The 16,169-nt window shown below is 37.6% G+C and overlaps 1 pseudogene; it reads left to right on the top strand.

Moving 5' to 3' along the window:
• Positions 1 to 1,474: 1,474 nt before the first annotated feature.
• LOC137935232 (beta-galactosidase 15-like) lies at positions 1,475 to 3,336 on the top strand (annotated as a pseudogene).
• The last annotated feature ends 12,833 nt before the right edge of the window (positions 3,337 to 16,169 follow it).

Below are 16,169 nucleotides of genomic sequence, written 5' to 3'. Positions count from 1 at the left end.
TATTTTATTTCAGTTTTAGGTCATAGGGGTATTTTGGGAATTATTTATTCATAGGGATATTTTTGGAATATTTTATTCATAAGGATATTTTTGTAATATTTTATTAAACCCTAACAGGGTGAACCCTATTTAAGGGGTAAGAGTAATGAGAAACAGAAGCATTGAAGTATTAAGAATTAGGTTAAATCTAGTGTAAAGAGGTGAGATCCGAGGTTAGGGTTTTCCTCAAAAACCCACGTATTCTTTCATCCTCCATTGATCTTCGTCTTCCCCATGTCTTCCTACTACCCCTACGGTAATGCTTGGAAGACCCGTAACCCATGGCAGATTGCAGATCCTCCCAAAGAATCCTTGTGTCAGATCCGGGACCGTAACAACTGGTATCAGAGCGGGAACACAATGGGTTATTCTATATCCCAAGAAAGATAGATTGCTATGGGTAAGGAATTGGAAGAAATACGAGCACGATTAAATGCTTCCATTAAACGTTATGCAATGGAGGAACTCGTTGCTGCAGCAAAACAGGTCACATGACCTCAAATATTCGACCATGAAATATGCGCACAAGGGGTTTGTAGAAACTATCTCGGACGGCTAGAACGGCCACTGGCCAAAAAATTCAAAGATTTTATCTTCTTTATCGACCGACGTCCCAGAAGAGGCAGACGCGAAGAAGGACCCTGGAAATCAGAAATTGGAGGGGTATGCGACCACAAAACCCTCGGTAAGGGTTGATTTGGGTTCGTCCTCAACAAACCCCTCCTCATGGCCAGTAGAAGCGATTTGTCTGACAAGGAGGCATTTCTGAGAGCCCTCGGTCACGGAAAATAACCAAGAGGCGAAGCCCGAAAGGGCTACCCTTTGCCACCGGACACGGAGGAGGCTCCGTCGGACACATGTCCGGTGGGATGTGACTTCCAGCCACAACCTCCCACGCACAATCTACTTCTCGGCAGACCAGAGCATACCCAAGTTCCAAATTGAGGGAGGTAAGTGTCTCGGAATTTTTTTTTTTTGAGGGGCTTTGATTTTCTGTGGATGAGCACAGTACTTGTGCGAATGTGGATTGTCCAATTGACATTGTGGGGTTTAAATTTCTGGATCCCATGTATGCTGTTCAGCCACAAAATTTTTGTTGGAGGTTGTTTTCTTTCTATACGACTGAGACTAGCAGCCTTGTGCCTCTTTCAATTTCTGCTGCAAGTAGGGATGCAAGACCTGTTTCATATTCTTTGCTGAAGGGAGATAGAATTCTTTTGGGTAGTCAATTTGACAACGGGGTGCTGACATTTTGTTTGTGGAGGAATTATATCCATTTTCTGGGACGATTTATTAAGTTGTGGATATACACTACATCAGAGTGGTTGTTTTTGGTCATTGTTCCAGCAGTAACAGTCCCTTTAAAACTATTGTGTTAATTTTTTTGGATGAATTGTATGATGCTCGTCTACTGTTAGTCAAAATTATTCAACCAATGCCTGTTGGTGATAAAATTTTGTTGGGTATCCAGAGCAGGGTTGAGATAATTCTGTGGATGAATTGTTTTTCTATTGATGGGACCAGCAGTAGTGAGTTTGTTCTGGATCTCCTTGACAATGTTGGGCTTAATTCTTGGCTCCATCAAATGCCTGGTATGGTGCTTAGAACAGACAATGAGATGTTCAAGAACGAAATGCAAAACTTCACCACTTTGATAGTGGACATGGTGAAGTAGGAACAGTTGTTCGTTTCACAAGGAGGTCCCATCATTCTTGCTCAGATTGAGAATGAATACAGAAACGTTCAGACATACTACGGAGAAACTAGGAAGAAGTATCTTTAGTGGTGTTCATCCATGGCTAACTCATTCGATATAGGCATCCCATGGATTATGTGCCAGCAAGCAGATGTTGTTGTTCCAATGATCAACACTTGCAATGGATGGTATTGTGACAACTTCACTCCGAAGATGTGGACTGGCTGGTTCATGGCTTGGGGAGAGCATGACCCACACAGGAGGGCGACAGATGTGGCCTTCGTTGTGGCAAGGTTCTTCCAGATTGGTGGAGTCTTCCAAAACTATTACATGTACCATGGTGGCACAAACTTTGGGTGAACAGAAGAAGGTCCATATATGTCCACATCCTATGACTATGATGCACCCCTTGATGAATACGATCACTTGAATCAGCCGATATGGGGTCACTTGAAGCAACTTCATGCAGTCATTCCGTCCAGGGAGAGAGTTCTCACTCACAGTGATAATGTAACCACTGACATGGGCAATGGAGTTGCTGCCACTGTGTCCACTGAAGAAGGTTATTTTGTGGCTTTCTTGTGCAATGTGAACACCACAATTGATGCCACCATCACTTTCCATGGAAACCAATACTTGGTACCTGCATGGTCTGTTAGCATTTTGCTCGATTGCTCCGTAGAAGTATATAACACAGCAAAGGTAAGCACTCCGACTTTAGTAAAGGTCAAGCAGCCTAACATGGCAATGGATCAGCCTGGGCAATTGAGGTGGGTGTGGAGACCTGAAAGTCTAGCTGAGGTTCTTAAAGGCTGGGCTGGCCGTGATTCTTTCACAGCCTCTCGTCTCATTGACCAAATCACAGTCACCGGAGATGCTAGTGACTATTTGTGGCACATGACTCCTGTTCGGATTGATAAGAGCAATCCAATCTTCAACAACGAAGTGACACTAAGGGTGACCTCCAGTGGACATGTCTTGCATGAATTCTTCAATGGACAAATTGTTGGCTCTCACTATGGACTTGCGTATGGAAAATATGATTTTTTTTCAAGGTCCCAAATGTTAGTGCTGGGAATGGCATGTCGGGAGGTGAGCTTGGAAGAATTCCTGCACGGGCAAGGAAGGAGAAACGTCTGAAGGGTTCTTTTGAAAATGTTGTTGTAACTCCCATGGAAGTTTCTCCAGCAATATCTGCAAAGAAGAGTAAGAGGGAAGTAGAGGCAGCACTTGAGAAATAGGTTACTGCCAAAAAGCATAAACGAGAAGTAGAGGCTGCAATTCAGGTGCAGAAGGGTAGCAAGAAAGGAAAACCTGTTTTTGAAGTTGTGCCTAAAACGAAGCAAGAGACAAGCAGCTTAGAGGATAGTTCGTCTGAATCCGAAGAAGAGGAGGTTGTTGCTAAAGCTGCTGTTCTTTCAAAGAAACCATCCTCTCTTGTCTCCAAAAATGGATCTGCTGGAAACTTGAAGAACACAAAACCAGCTAGCAGCTCTGAATCTGAGAGTGATTCTAGTGATGATGAAGTTCCTGCATCTAAGATTAGTAAGCCAGCAGCTAAGGCTACGGGGTCTATTACTGTTTCCTGGTGCAGCAACTAGAGGGGGTCAGTGCTGTTGAGTCTACTCCTTCCCAGGGGGCTGGTCATGATGTTGTTGCTGCAATGCTGGCAATGGGTAGGAAGTGTAACTTTGCCAATGGGGGGTGGGTAGGAAGTGTAACTTTGCCAATGGGGGGGCGCCGTGAGGACCTCTTTCACACCAGTCTAGGACTGAGGGAGGGCAGCGTTGCTATTGGGCAAGATGTAGCGACATTCGGCACGCTTTACTACAGTTGAAAAAAAAAAGCTTTCTCTAGGTGGATGCTTCAGTTTTTTGGCATCCAGAGGGCAACCATAGCGATAGCGGATGCTACTTGGGCACAGGTGGAGACATCGGCATACAGACCCTTCTTCCGAGCTTGAGGACAAGCTCGTTCTTCCAGGGGGTGTAATGTTATGCACGCAATAACATTATTATTTTAGTCTTTTTCTTTAATTTACTTTATTTTATTTTAGTTTTAGGTCACAGGAGTATTTTTGGAATTATTTATTCATAGGGATATTTTTGTAATGTTTTATTAAACCCTAATAGGGTGAACCCTATTTAAGGGGTAAGATTAATGAGAAACACAAATATTGAAGTATTAAGAATTAGGTTAAATCTAGTGTAAAGAGGTGAGATCCGAGGTTAGGGTTTTTCTCAAAAACCCACGTATTCTTTCATCCTCCATTGATCTTCGTCTTCCCCATGTCTTCCTACTACCCCTACGGTAATGCTTGGAAGACCCGTAACCCGTGGCAGATTGCAGATCCTCCCAAAGAATCCTTGTGTCAGATCCGGGACCGTAACACTCTATTTATAGTGGAGGAGTGATAGGATTTATGTACACTTTCCAAATATAATTCAACTCAATTTAGAACTCAAATTCTAAATTATCCAAATTCAAATTCTGACTTTCCCAAATTCTTCTTCTTGAGCTGGCTAGACTGAGGTTTAAGTTGATCTATCATTACCAAAAGATGTTCGATCATGCTTTATAGCATGAAATAGTTATGTTATAGATGATCTATCAATCAACTGTGGTTGATCAGTTATGCTTTATAGTCTTGGCCTACATACTTTTGGATGATCTATCAATGGCAGAGGCTGATTGATCATTCCAGTACCAGTTCAACTAATTTGACTTTTAAATTATGTGAATGATTGAATCTAAGTGTTGTAGCATATTTTAGAAGATGTTTGTGATGTTTCTAAACATGTAAGCAATGTGTATCCTAAAGGTCTATGTCAACCATTGTACTTTAAAGAAATGAGTTAGGAAACCTCTCTTATATTTTTTATTGAGTTTTGATATATATCAATGACACTTAAACTCTAGTCTTCACAATGTCTTCTTCTTCATGGGTACTTGAGGTCTTGAGTAGGCTTATTCATTTTGAAGCTTTAGACCTTGAGATGCACTTTCTTTTGAAGGTAAAGTATCTAAAATACTTTGCAAATTGTCTGCTTTATTAAGTTTTTTTATCATCAAAATAAATAAGGTTGTCAACCAACGGACAAAAATCTCCCCCTTTTTTATGATGACAAAACCATACTTGAAAAAATAATAACATGCACATTCCCTAAGGTTTGGAGCTAAGCTAATTATGCAACTTTGACATATGCTCCCCCTTTATCTTTGCATAGTATGTTTAGGTCTTATTTAAGTTTCAATTTGCAATTTCTAGAGTGCCTAGGTCCAAGTTCCATCTTTTTATCCTCTTTTTTGTCATACTCAAAAAGATATGAAAAATTAAACATGTGAGTACTCAAAGCCCATTTCATATATATGTACAATTCATTAAAAAATATGTTTTTTATTACAGTGATTCAATCCATCAAAATTACATGTATATGAGCATTCATAAGCACAAAGGGTGTCAAAATGGGAGGTCCTAAGGACTAAATAGAGAGGTAGCTAGGCTAGAGGTGGTAAGCGACTGAGCATAATCTCGAGAAGATGCTCAATCCTTTGTTGTCGTTGATGTATCTCAATCTGTCCAGTCTTCAATGGTTCTTGCATCACAAGAACCACTACCTGAGTCATCCAGATGTCACCAACAACATCCTCAAGTGCTGATAGGTGGTTGGTGGATGATGAAGTACCTTATTCAGCGCGTCTCCTCTTCACAATTCCGAACTGATACGCTTGAGGCTCTGAACTTAATTTATCTCCGGATCTGACTGGTTAAGGAGTGGCTTCTCTCTGAATAATCTTTTTGAACCCATTGACCTCACTATTTGGTGAAGCCAAAATTTCCAACCTTAGTTTTTCCTATAGACATCTTCTTGGAGATGTTCACTGATTCCTCATCGAAAAAAATTTACTCCATAGTGGTGTACAATAGTAGTAATCTCTCGAGTGAATGGGTGGCCATAGGCTCGAGATCTGCTAGCTATATCCATTATATGCTTCACAACAAGCTAACCATAATCCAAGTCTACCTTCTTGTTGAAGATAAGATATGGAAGGCTCTTACGTGACCCTCATAATAAGAAATCTCATAGAGCAAGAATTTACAAGGTGGAGTATTACCTGAGTCTCACAGAAGGAGGTCTCATAGAAGAGTTTCATTTTAAAGGTATTTTATTTATTTTAGTCTTCTATTTATGTTGAGTTATTTAATTATGTTAGGACTTATCTTTAAGTGTTAGAGTTTGGGTGTAATTGGGACAAGGGTAGTTTAATTGTAATTGGACTCTACTACTTTCCTCTATTATAAATAGGGCTTCATGTACTCAAATTACATCAAGTCAATGAAGTTTTTCTCTTTTCGATAAATTCAACATGGTATCAGAGCAAGTTTTGTGAGTTGACTCAGTCAACCCACAGAGATAATGTGATCCTTTTCTGATATATGATCTCCAACAGTTTAGATTCATATCTATCTTTTTTCTCTCTTTTCAGTCCATATACCCATTGTTTTCTTTGCATTTTCACCTCAAGAATGAGATTTTCATATTGAACATTATATAAAGATGGAAAGATATTGAGTCTACTTTCCAAAAAAAAAAAAAAAACAAATTTTGTCAATCGGAGTTTTCTAAAAAGAGAATTGATATTGGAAGCAGCAAAGGTCAGATTGCAAGAGAGGTTCGAGCAGGTGCAGAAAGCTTCAACTTTCAATACTTATGCTATCAAGAATGAGACTTTACAGGGAGAATAATATATTAAAAGTTTGTAAGTCTATTTTCTTACTTATTCAACCAATTCTAAATATGAGTTTTTTAGATGGAGATATTGATCTTGGAAGAGTCAATGGCCGCTGGGCAAAAAAGAAAGAGTACTTAGTTCGGCCAGATTGTAGATTTCAAAATCTATCAGTTTTTTTCTCAAAAGAATTATATTTTATCAAATGAAATTATACCTGGATAAAAGGTATTGAAGTCTAGTTTTAGAAGAAGAAATTTTCATGTCAATCTGATCTATATTAAAGGAGATATTCGCATTGGGGTCAGCAAGGGTCCTGATACTGAATAAAAAGAATCAAGAGATCATAAAAGATTCAACAACGAATAATTTGTTAAGTTGTGGAGCCTAATTAATGCCCTACACAGAGTTGGTCGCGGTTGCCCTAATTTTCTCTTTATAATTGAGGGGTGCCGCTATTAGGGTTTTATCATCTTATACCGAGGAGCATCTTGAGTTGAAGCCTGAGAGGTTAGAGAGAAACACCTATAAGTGTGTGATATCTCTTGTAAAGTATCTCATCTTCATAGTGAATTATTGCAGCGGCGGAAGACAAACATAGTCTCACCTTGAGGTATAAATCTTGTTGTGCTTTTTTTGTGCTTGTTTTTCCCCTTATTCCAAGTTTATTATTATTGCTCTCGTTAGTTTGGAATTGGGGCATCTAATTCCTAACAAGTGGCATCAAAGCTTTGGTTCGTGATTGAGAGTAATGGCTAGTGGAGAAGGATCGACACTAGAGATCAATAAGTTTGATGGTATGGATTTTGTGTTCTAGAGGATGCAAATCGAAGATTATCTGTATAGCAAAAAGCTACACGCACCACTTCTGGATATGAAACCAGAAGATATAAACAATGATGAGTGGATTCTCCTTGATATACAAGTTTTGGGAGTAGTCCGGTTAACACTATCGAAGAATGTTGTTCACAACGTGGCATTGGAGAAAACCACTACGAGGATGGTAAAGATTCTACAAATAATAAGGTACATCTGATGAAAAAACTCTTCAATGTAAAGATGGCAGAAAATACATCAGTTGCATTGAATTTAAATGAGTTTAGCATGAATGTTAATCAATTGACATCCGTTCAAATTAAATTTAATGATGAGGTTCGTGCTTTAATTCTTTTAGCGTCTTTGTCAAATTGTTTGGAGCCTATGAGGGCTGCAGTCAACAACTCTATGGACAATGGGAAATTGATCTTTAATGATGTTCAAAATACCATTCTCTTGGAGGAAGTTCGTAGAAAGGACTCCAAAGAATCGTCGACATCTAATTCTGCCATAAGTGTCAATACTAGGGGCAGAATGTTAAGCACCTAGCCAAAACTACCCAAAAGACCGGCCTGTTAGGAGCGGAAGACATAGGTACTTAACCCAGGACCATAACATCATACCCCACCTTCACGAGCCAACGACCACGGCGGCGTAACGACACTGGCCCAACCGCAGCATCGCAACAGCGGCGCGACCTACCAGTATTTTAATCCAGCCTTTGCACGCAACGCAGCGGCATTGGCCCAACCGTAGCATCGCAATAGCGGCGTGACCTACCAGTATTTAAATCCAGCCTCTGCGCCGTTGCCGGGATTCGAACTCGCGACCGAGCGCTAGCTCTGATACCAAATGTTAAGCACCTAGCCAATACTACCCAAAAGACCGGCCTGTTAGGAGCGGAAGACATGGGTACTTAACCCAGGACCATAACATCCTAACCAATACCACCCAAAAGACCGGCCTGTTAGGAGCGGAAGACATAGGTACTTAACCCAGGACCATAACAATACTTTCTCTCCAAGTGCAAAAAGAAAAATAATAAATATTATCGTATTTTTTTATGCTTCTTCTTGGTACTTTTGTTCCAAGTGCAAAAAGAAAAATAACAAATATTGCACTTGCATTGCAAGAGCTTAATAAATCAAAACAAAGTTCTACTCTTTTGTTGTTGTTCGTATTTTCTCACCAATTGCAAAAAGAAAAATAATAAATATTATCGTACTTATTTTTTTCTTCTTCTTTGTACTTTTGTTCCTAGAGTAAACCGAAAGACAATAAATATTGTCATACATTTTTTTTATACTTCTTTTTACTTTTGTTCTAAGTGCAAACATAAAAAAATAAATATTGTCATACTTTTCTTATATTTTTGCTTCTTTGTATTTTCATTCCAAGTGTACAAAGAAAAATAATAAATATTTCCCCTTGCATTGTGAGACCTTGTTAAACCAAAACAATGACGTATTTTTTTCTATTGTTGGCACTTTCTCTACAAGAGAAAAAAAAACAATAAATATTGTCGTAGTTTTTTTTTGCTTCTTCTGAGTACCTTTGTTCCAAGTGCATAATGGAAAACAAAAAATATTTCCCCTAGCATTTCATGAACTTATTAAAGCAAAAAAAATTTGTATTTTTTCTTCTTTTTTTTGTTGGTACGTTTGTTCCAATTACAAACAGAAAAATAATAAATAATGTCAAAAAAAAATTTCTTCTTCTCTGTACTTTCATTCCAAGTGCAAAACAAAATGAATAAATATAGTTGTACTTTGTTTTTCTTTTTTGCTTCTTGATACTTTCGTTCCAAGCGCAAAATGCAAACCAAAAAATATTGCCCCTTGCATTGCTAGAGCTTAATAAAGCAAAACAAATTCATACTTTCTTTTTATCTTTTGTTGGTACTTTCTCTCCAAGTGCAAAAGGAAATTATCGTACTTTTTTTTTTGCCTCCTCTTGGTACTTTCTGTTAAAATGTGGGACCCACCATGGTGCACGAGCTGGTGGGACCCACCATGAGGACGTGGGATACCAAGAAGAGTCCTCACCCAACCTAGCATGAGTTAAGAAGATAAGAAGCACAAGTTAAAATGAGTTAGAAGACTTGAAGATCAAGTGGGACCCACAAAGATACCACGAGCTGGTAATCTTATCAATATGAGTTGGAAGATCATGTGGGACCCACAAGGATAAGGCCACGAGCTGGGCTCCTCCCTTATATTTAGGTTATTACAGAAGAGTTCTAGTTCAACTCATATTAGACCTCTAGTTTATCTTTTCATGATAGGCTTATCTTAGAGAGTTAGAGTTGGAATGTAATTAGGAGATTGAAAGGTAATTGTATAAGGACTCTATCACTTCCTCTACTATAAATAGAGGTGTTTTAATTCGTAATTAATCAAGTTACACATCTCCTTCTTGAGTAAATCCCTCTCTCTTTGCTTGGCGCACATCTTTCTTTTCTTTTTTTCTTCTCTCTACCCAAGAGCTCTTCTTCCCTTTTATTATTTTTCTTTCTCCTTTATCTTGCTCAGAATATTGGAAAATGGATCCTAAATTCAACATGGTATCAGACCATTAAATTTAGGATCCCTCATCAAAAGGATGCTCTAAACAAGTTATAATCAACACCACTCAAAAAAGGCTCTTTTGTGAAGAAAGATCACCAATCGTGAGATAAGTCCTTAATTTTTTTTTACTTCATGTTTCTGGTTTCTAAATTTAGAAGGTGATTTAAATATGATTATTTGAATTCTTTTTCATCTTATGATATTTTGGAAATGCATGCCTCACCATCTAGAAGAAGCTATCAAAACAGTTTTGTCGGTTCAAAAATTCTATTAACCGAGACCAGTCCATGATCAGATTGTTGGAAATTTTTTTCGTGGGAACAAGAGTCACATGATATAGAAGATTTTTATTGAGTCTCTTATGAGTGGTATTAGAGAAAAAAATCAGAATAATAATTTATCATCAATGCTAAAGTTCTCCATACATCGAGTTGTTTGAAGAATAATACTTGGTGTTATTGTTAGAATTTTTTTGAAGAAGGGCCTATCATGGCCGTAGAGAATATGAATATAAAAATTGATATAATGAGAATTATCACTATACCCTTACATGGGGTATCAAATTTTATGAGTTGGTCCACATCGGTTCGGAGGTTTCTTATAACAAAAGCCCTACTTGGTCACCTTACCACTCGAGGACCACCTATTGATGAAGATGATATTTTTTATAACAAATGGTTGAAAATGATACATTGGTGATTAGTTGGCTAATCAATGGCATGGAAGAACATGTCTTCAAAAATTTCATTCATCTTGACACTGCTAAACAAATTTGGGAGACATGTGCTAAACTGTACTCTTGCTCGGATACTCTACATAGACCATATGATATTCTCCAAAGGATGTTGAATACTAAACAAGGAGAAAATATCCATGAGTACTTGGCCCACTTTAGAGGTTTTCTTCAAGAGTGGAAGTTAGCTCATCCTTCAACCACATATATTTATCCAAGACATGCAGAGGGAAGCCTTAATTACTGCTATTTTCCTTGCAAATACTAAACCCCATCTTGAGATTGCCAAGAGTCAACTTCTAAGTGCTTCTGTTGTCCCCAAGTTTGATGACGTCTGTGCAACACTACTCCGTATTACAGACAATTCTTCCTCCTCTACTAAAGTATCATCCACTATGTATTCGGATCATAGAGGACCATCATCTGACCGCGGCCGAGGCCACGGTAGAGGTTATAAAGGAGGTCGAGGCCAAGGTAGAGGTTATAGAGGAGGCTGAGGAAGAGGTGGAAGGACTGGTGCTGGCAGAGCTGATGGGAAGCAGGTGATTGGTGGAGGCCATGAACAAGGGGGGCTTTACTACCTGGACATCCAAAAATGAATATGGTTTCCTCTAATAAAAATGAGACAAGGTTATGGCATAATTGATTGGGACATCCATCTGCACAGTCACTTCATTATATGTTTCCTTCTCTTAAAGTAAGGTCAGAATTTCATTGTGAGGTTTGTCAATTGAGTAAACATCAAATGAGTACATACTCTCCTCGTCCAAAAGTCAAAATGTTACTCCATTTTCTTTAATTCATACTGATGTTTGGGGGCCCTTTAGTGTCTCCAACATTTTTCAAGCAAAATATTTTATTACATTTATTTATGATTTCACTCACACAACTTGGTTGTTTGTATTTAACGAGCGTTCTGAGATACCATTCATTTTTTAAATCATTTCATGTTATGGTACTCACACAGTTTGGTCAAAAAATAAAAATACTCCGGTCTAATAATGCCAACGAATACGTTTCCAAAGACCTTGACTCTTTTTGTCAATAAAATGGCATTATCCATTGAACATCATGTGTTATATTCCTCAACAAATTGGTGTATCCGAATAGGAAAATTATCATATTCTTGAGGTAGCTCAAGGTTTATTATATGCCATGAAAGTTCCCTACTTTTATTGGCCTCATGCAGTCCTTATGGCTTGCTTTCTTATGAATCGTCTACCATCTTCCGTTCTTGGTAATAAATCTCCTTACTCTAGATTATTACCAAAGGATGATCCGTTTTCACTACCTTTGAAAGTCTTAGGATGCCATTGCTTTGTTCATAATTCATTTCCTAGACACAGCAAACTTGATCCTAATTCTATCAAGTGTATCTTCTTGGGATACTCTTGCACACAAAAGGGTTATGTTTGTTATAGTCTCATTCTTCAACGTTTATTTGTGTACAAGGATGTAACATTTTTTGAAGACTCCTCATTTTATTCTGACAGTGCTCCTCCTGGTCTGTCCTTAGTACCAAGTTCCCCTCGACTGGTTGTGCCTCATGATACAGAGATAATTCAACCCCCAGTGCAAGTGGTCGACTCCACACCTGCCAAGTTAACAAATCCCATAGAAGTAAGTCCATCATCCCCAGTAATTTATTGCCCTCAATATGATACTCGTCCTATTGTTGTAAGGAAAGAACCTAGATCATGCACTAGACCTTCTACTTCTCATTCCATTTCAAATTTTGTGTCTCATCATCACCTCTCACCTCTATGTTGTCAGTTTCTTTCTTCTATTTCCTCCATTATTTGTTCCAAAGTCCTATCAGGAGGCTCTACAACATCCAGGGTGGAAGGCAGCAATGGATGAAGAAATTAAGGCACTGAATGACAATCAGACATGGTCACTAGTTCTTTTTCCATCAAATAAAAAACCCGTTGGTTGCAAGAGGGTTTATACTGTCAAACATAATTTGGATGGGTCAATAGCACGATTGAAGGCTTGACTGGCTGCCAAAGGTTATACTCAGTGTTATGGAATTGATTATGAAGAATCCTTCTCTCCAGTGGCAAAAATGAACTCAGTACATATATTATTATCTCTAGCGGCCAATTCATCATGGCCGATATATCAACTTTATGTGAAAATTGCATTTCTCAATGGGGATATTAAAGAAGAAATTTATATGCAACAACCACATGGGTACGTGGTTGAGGGGGAGTCAGTATGTCGACTATAAAATCTTTGTATGGTCTCAAGCAGTCCCCTCGGGTATGTTTTGAAAATTTTAGTCAAGCCCTCATACGGGCCGGCTTTTACAGATGCTCTGGAGATCACTCAGTATTTATTGAAAACACACCTGTTGGAAGGTAGGCCCAAGCCCACACGACCAAGGAATGCCCACATATCTAAGAGTATTATAAGATGGGTCACACGATCAAGGAAAGCCCACAGGATGGGCCCAAGCATATAAGAACTAGGATCCACAATGATTACCACAAGCTGGCATCTTTATCACAAAAGTTGGAAGATCAAGAAGGACTCACATAGGCACCTTTATCTTATGGTCACGTCCTAGAAGAGTTCTAGAGTTATGTTTGTCTTTTATCTATATTTTGTTATTTAATTATGCTAGGACTTATATTTAAGTGTTAGAGTTTGGGTGTAATTGGGACAAAGGTAGTTTTATTGTAATTGGACTCTACTACCTTCTTCTATTATAAATAGATGTTCATGTACTCTAATTATAATAAGTTAATGAAGTCAATGAAGTATTTTTATTTTCCATAAATTCAACAACACCGAGAGGTAAGGCAATTCTAGTTGTATATGTTGATGATATCGTTTTAACTTGTAGTGATTCCGACGACATCCAGAAAACAATGGAAATTTTATATGCTGAATTTAAGAAAAAGGATCTTGGACTACTCAAATATTTTTGGGGTATTGAAGTATTACAATCCAGACATGGGATTGTGCTATCCAAAGGAAGTATGTTTGTTGGAAGATAGGGCCCAAGCCCACACGACCAAGGAAGGCTCACATATCTAAGAGTATTATAAAATCGGACACACGACCAAAGAAGTCCCACAAGATGAGCCCAAGCCCATAAGAAATAGGACCCTCCATGATTACCACGAGCTGGCATCCTTATCATATAAGTTGGAAGATCAGAAGGACTCACAAAGGCATCTTTATCTTATGGTCATGTCCTAGAAGAGTTCTAGTTTGAGTTATGTTTGTCTTTTATCTATATTGAGTTATTTAATTATGCTAAGACTTATCTTTAAGTGTTAGAGTTTGGGTATAATTGGGACAAAGTTAGTTTTATTGTAATTGGACTCTACTACCTTCCTTGATTATAAATAGAGGTTCATGTACTCTAGTTATAATAATTTAGTGAAGTCAATGAAGTATTTTTTTTCCATAAATTCAACAACACCAAGAGGTAAGGCAATTCTGGCTGTATATGTTGATGATATCATTTTAACTAGTAGTGATTCCATGGGCATCCAGAAAACAAAGGAAAAAATATGTGTTGAATTCAAGAAAAAGCATCTTGGACTACTCAAATATTTTTTGGGTATTGAAGTATTACAATCCAGACATGGGATTGTGCTATCGCAAAGGAAGTATGTTTGTTGGAAGATAGGGCCCAAGCCCACACGACCAAGGAAGGTTCATATATCTTAGAGTACTATAAGATGGGCCACACAACCAAAGAAGGCCCACAAGATGGGCCCAAGCCCATAAGAAATAGGACCCTCCATGATTACCACGAGTTGGCATCCTTATCACATAAGTTGGAAGATCAAGAAGGACTCACAAAGGTATCTTTATCTTATCGTCACGTCCTAGAAGAGATCTAGTTTGAGTTATGTTTGTCTTTTATCTATATTGAGTTATTTAATTATGCTAGGACTTATCTTTAAGTGTTAGAGTTTGGGTTTAATTGGGACAAATGTAGTTTTATTGTAATTGTACTCTACTACCTTCCACTATTATATATAGAGGTTCATGTACTCTGATTATAATAATTTAATGAAGTCAATGAAGTATTTCTCTTTTCCACAAATTTAACATGGTATCAGAGTAGGTTCTGTGAATTGACGTGGTCAACCCACAGAGGTAATGTGATCCTTTTCTCTAAACCCTAAACCCTAAGTCTAGGTTCGTATTTCTTTTTCAATCCCTACACCCATTAGTTTTCTTTACGTTTTCACCTCTATACCGAGCTTTTCATGTTGAAAATTATATATTGACAGAAAGATATTTGAGAGTAATTTCCAGATAAAAATATTTTTTTCCAATCGAAGGTATCTAAAGAGAGATATTGATATTTGAATGAGCGAAAGTCAAATTGGAAAAAGGTTCGAGCAGTAGTAGCGAGCTTCTGCATCCGAGGTATTTCATGCTATCAAGAACTAGACTTTATATGGAGAAATATGTATACAAAGAAAGATCTATAAGTCTATTATTTTACCAATTGTACCAATTTTTTATCTGAGTTATCTACAAAGATAAATCAATATTCAAAGCACCAAAGGTCAGATTGTTAAAGAGGTTCAAGCAGCAGCAAAAAGCTTCAACTTCTGAGAATTTTATGCTATCAATAAAGAGACTTTATATGGAGAATTATATATCTAAAGAAATATATGTAAGTCTATTTTCTTACCTATTCAACCAATTCTTGGTATGAGTTTTTTATAAGGATATATTGATCTTGGAAGAATCAATGGTCATTCTGGGAAAAAAGGAGAAATAGTACTTAGTTCTGCCAGATGATAGAGACCGAAATCTATCAAATTATTTATCCTCTTATAATTATATTTTATGAAGTGAAGTTATAATTTGATGAAAGGTATTTAATTCTTGTTTTAGATGAATAAAATTTCACCTCAATCTAATATATATTTAAATATATATTCACATTGGAAGAATCAAAGGTCATGTTGGTATTCTGTTGCTTTGACAAATCCAAATTTAAGCCCATTGTTTTGCGTCACTTTTTGAGGTGATATATCAGGAAAATATCTCACTTCTCCCTGGTTTGAGGGCTTATCTATACATCTTTGTTATTTTGGCTTATGGTTACATCTATGATATTTGGTTCAAGCTAGGATCACTGTCATTACCTCTCAGCTTGAGGGGGAGAAGTAGAAGAAGTACAAGGAAGAGGTATTTTATTCCATATGTTGTGGATAAGTTTTATGTGACCAAAATATTCAAGAAAGGGGGAGTACAAAAGACGAAGCTTATGCATCTAAGAAAAAATATTTATATCGGATTATGATTATTTCATGGGTCCTCTACAAAGCTTATTATTTTGGTTCATGTTATATGTGTTGGAAGATGGTCGTGTTACATTACAGTTGTTGCTATTATGTCTCTTTGGATGAGACATTATTATTGAAGAAGAGGTGGCCTCAGTATCTTTCCTCATACCATTATTTATTTATCCCCATCAAAAATATCCAAAATGTCAACGGTTGGGATTCCATGACCGAGGAACTTAATACATTATCAAAAATATAAAAAATGTCAATGGTTGGGATTCCATGACGGAGGAACTTAATACCCCGTCAAAAATATCATG

This window comes from Aristolochia californica, unplaced genomic scaffold, assembly GCF_029961685.1.
Source record: "Aristolochia californica isolate CCGP_79_NKW_82.1479 unplaced genomic scaffold, dmAriCali1.0.hap1 SCAF_6, whole genome shotgun sequence".
Lineage (NCBI taxonomy): Eukaryota > Viridiplantae > Streptophyta > Magnoliopsida > Piperales > Aristolochiaceae > Aristolochia > Aristolochia californica.
The sequence above is the reverse complement of the archived record's forward strand: the minus strand, read 5'-3'. Positions and strand labels throughout refer to the sequence as shown.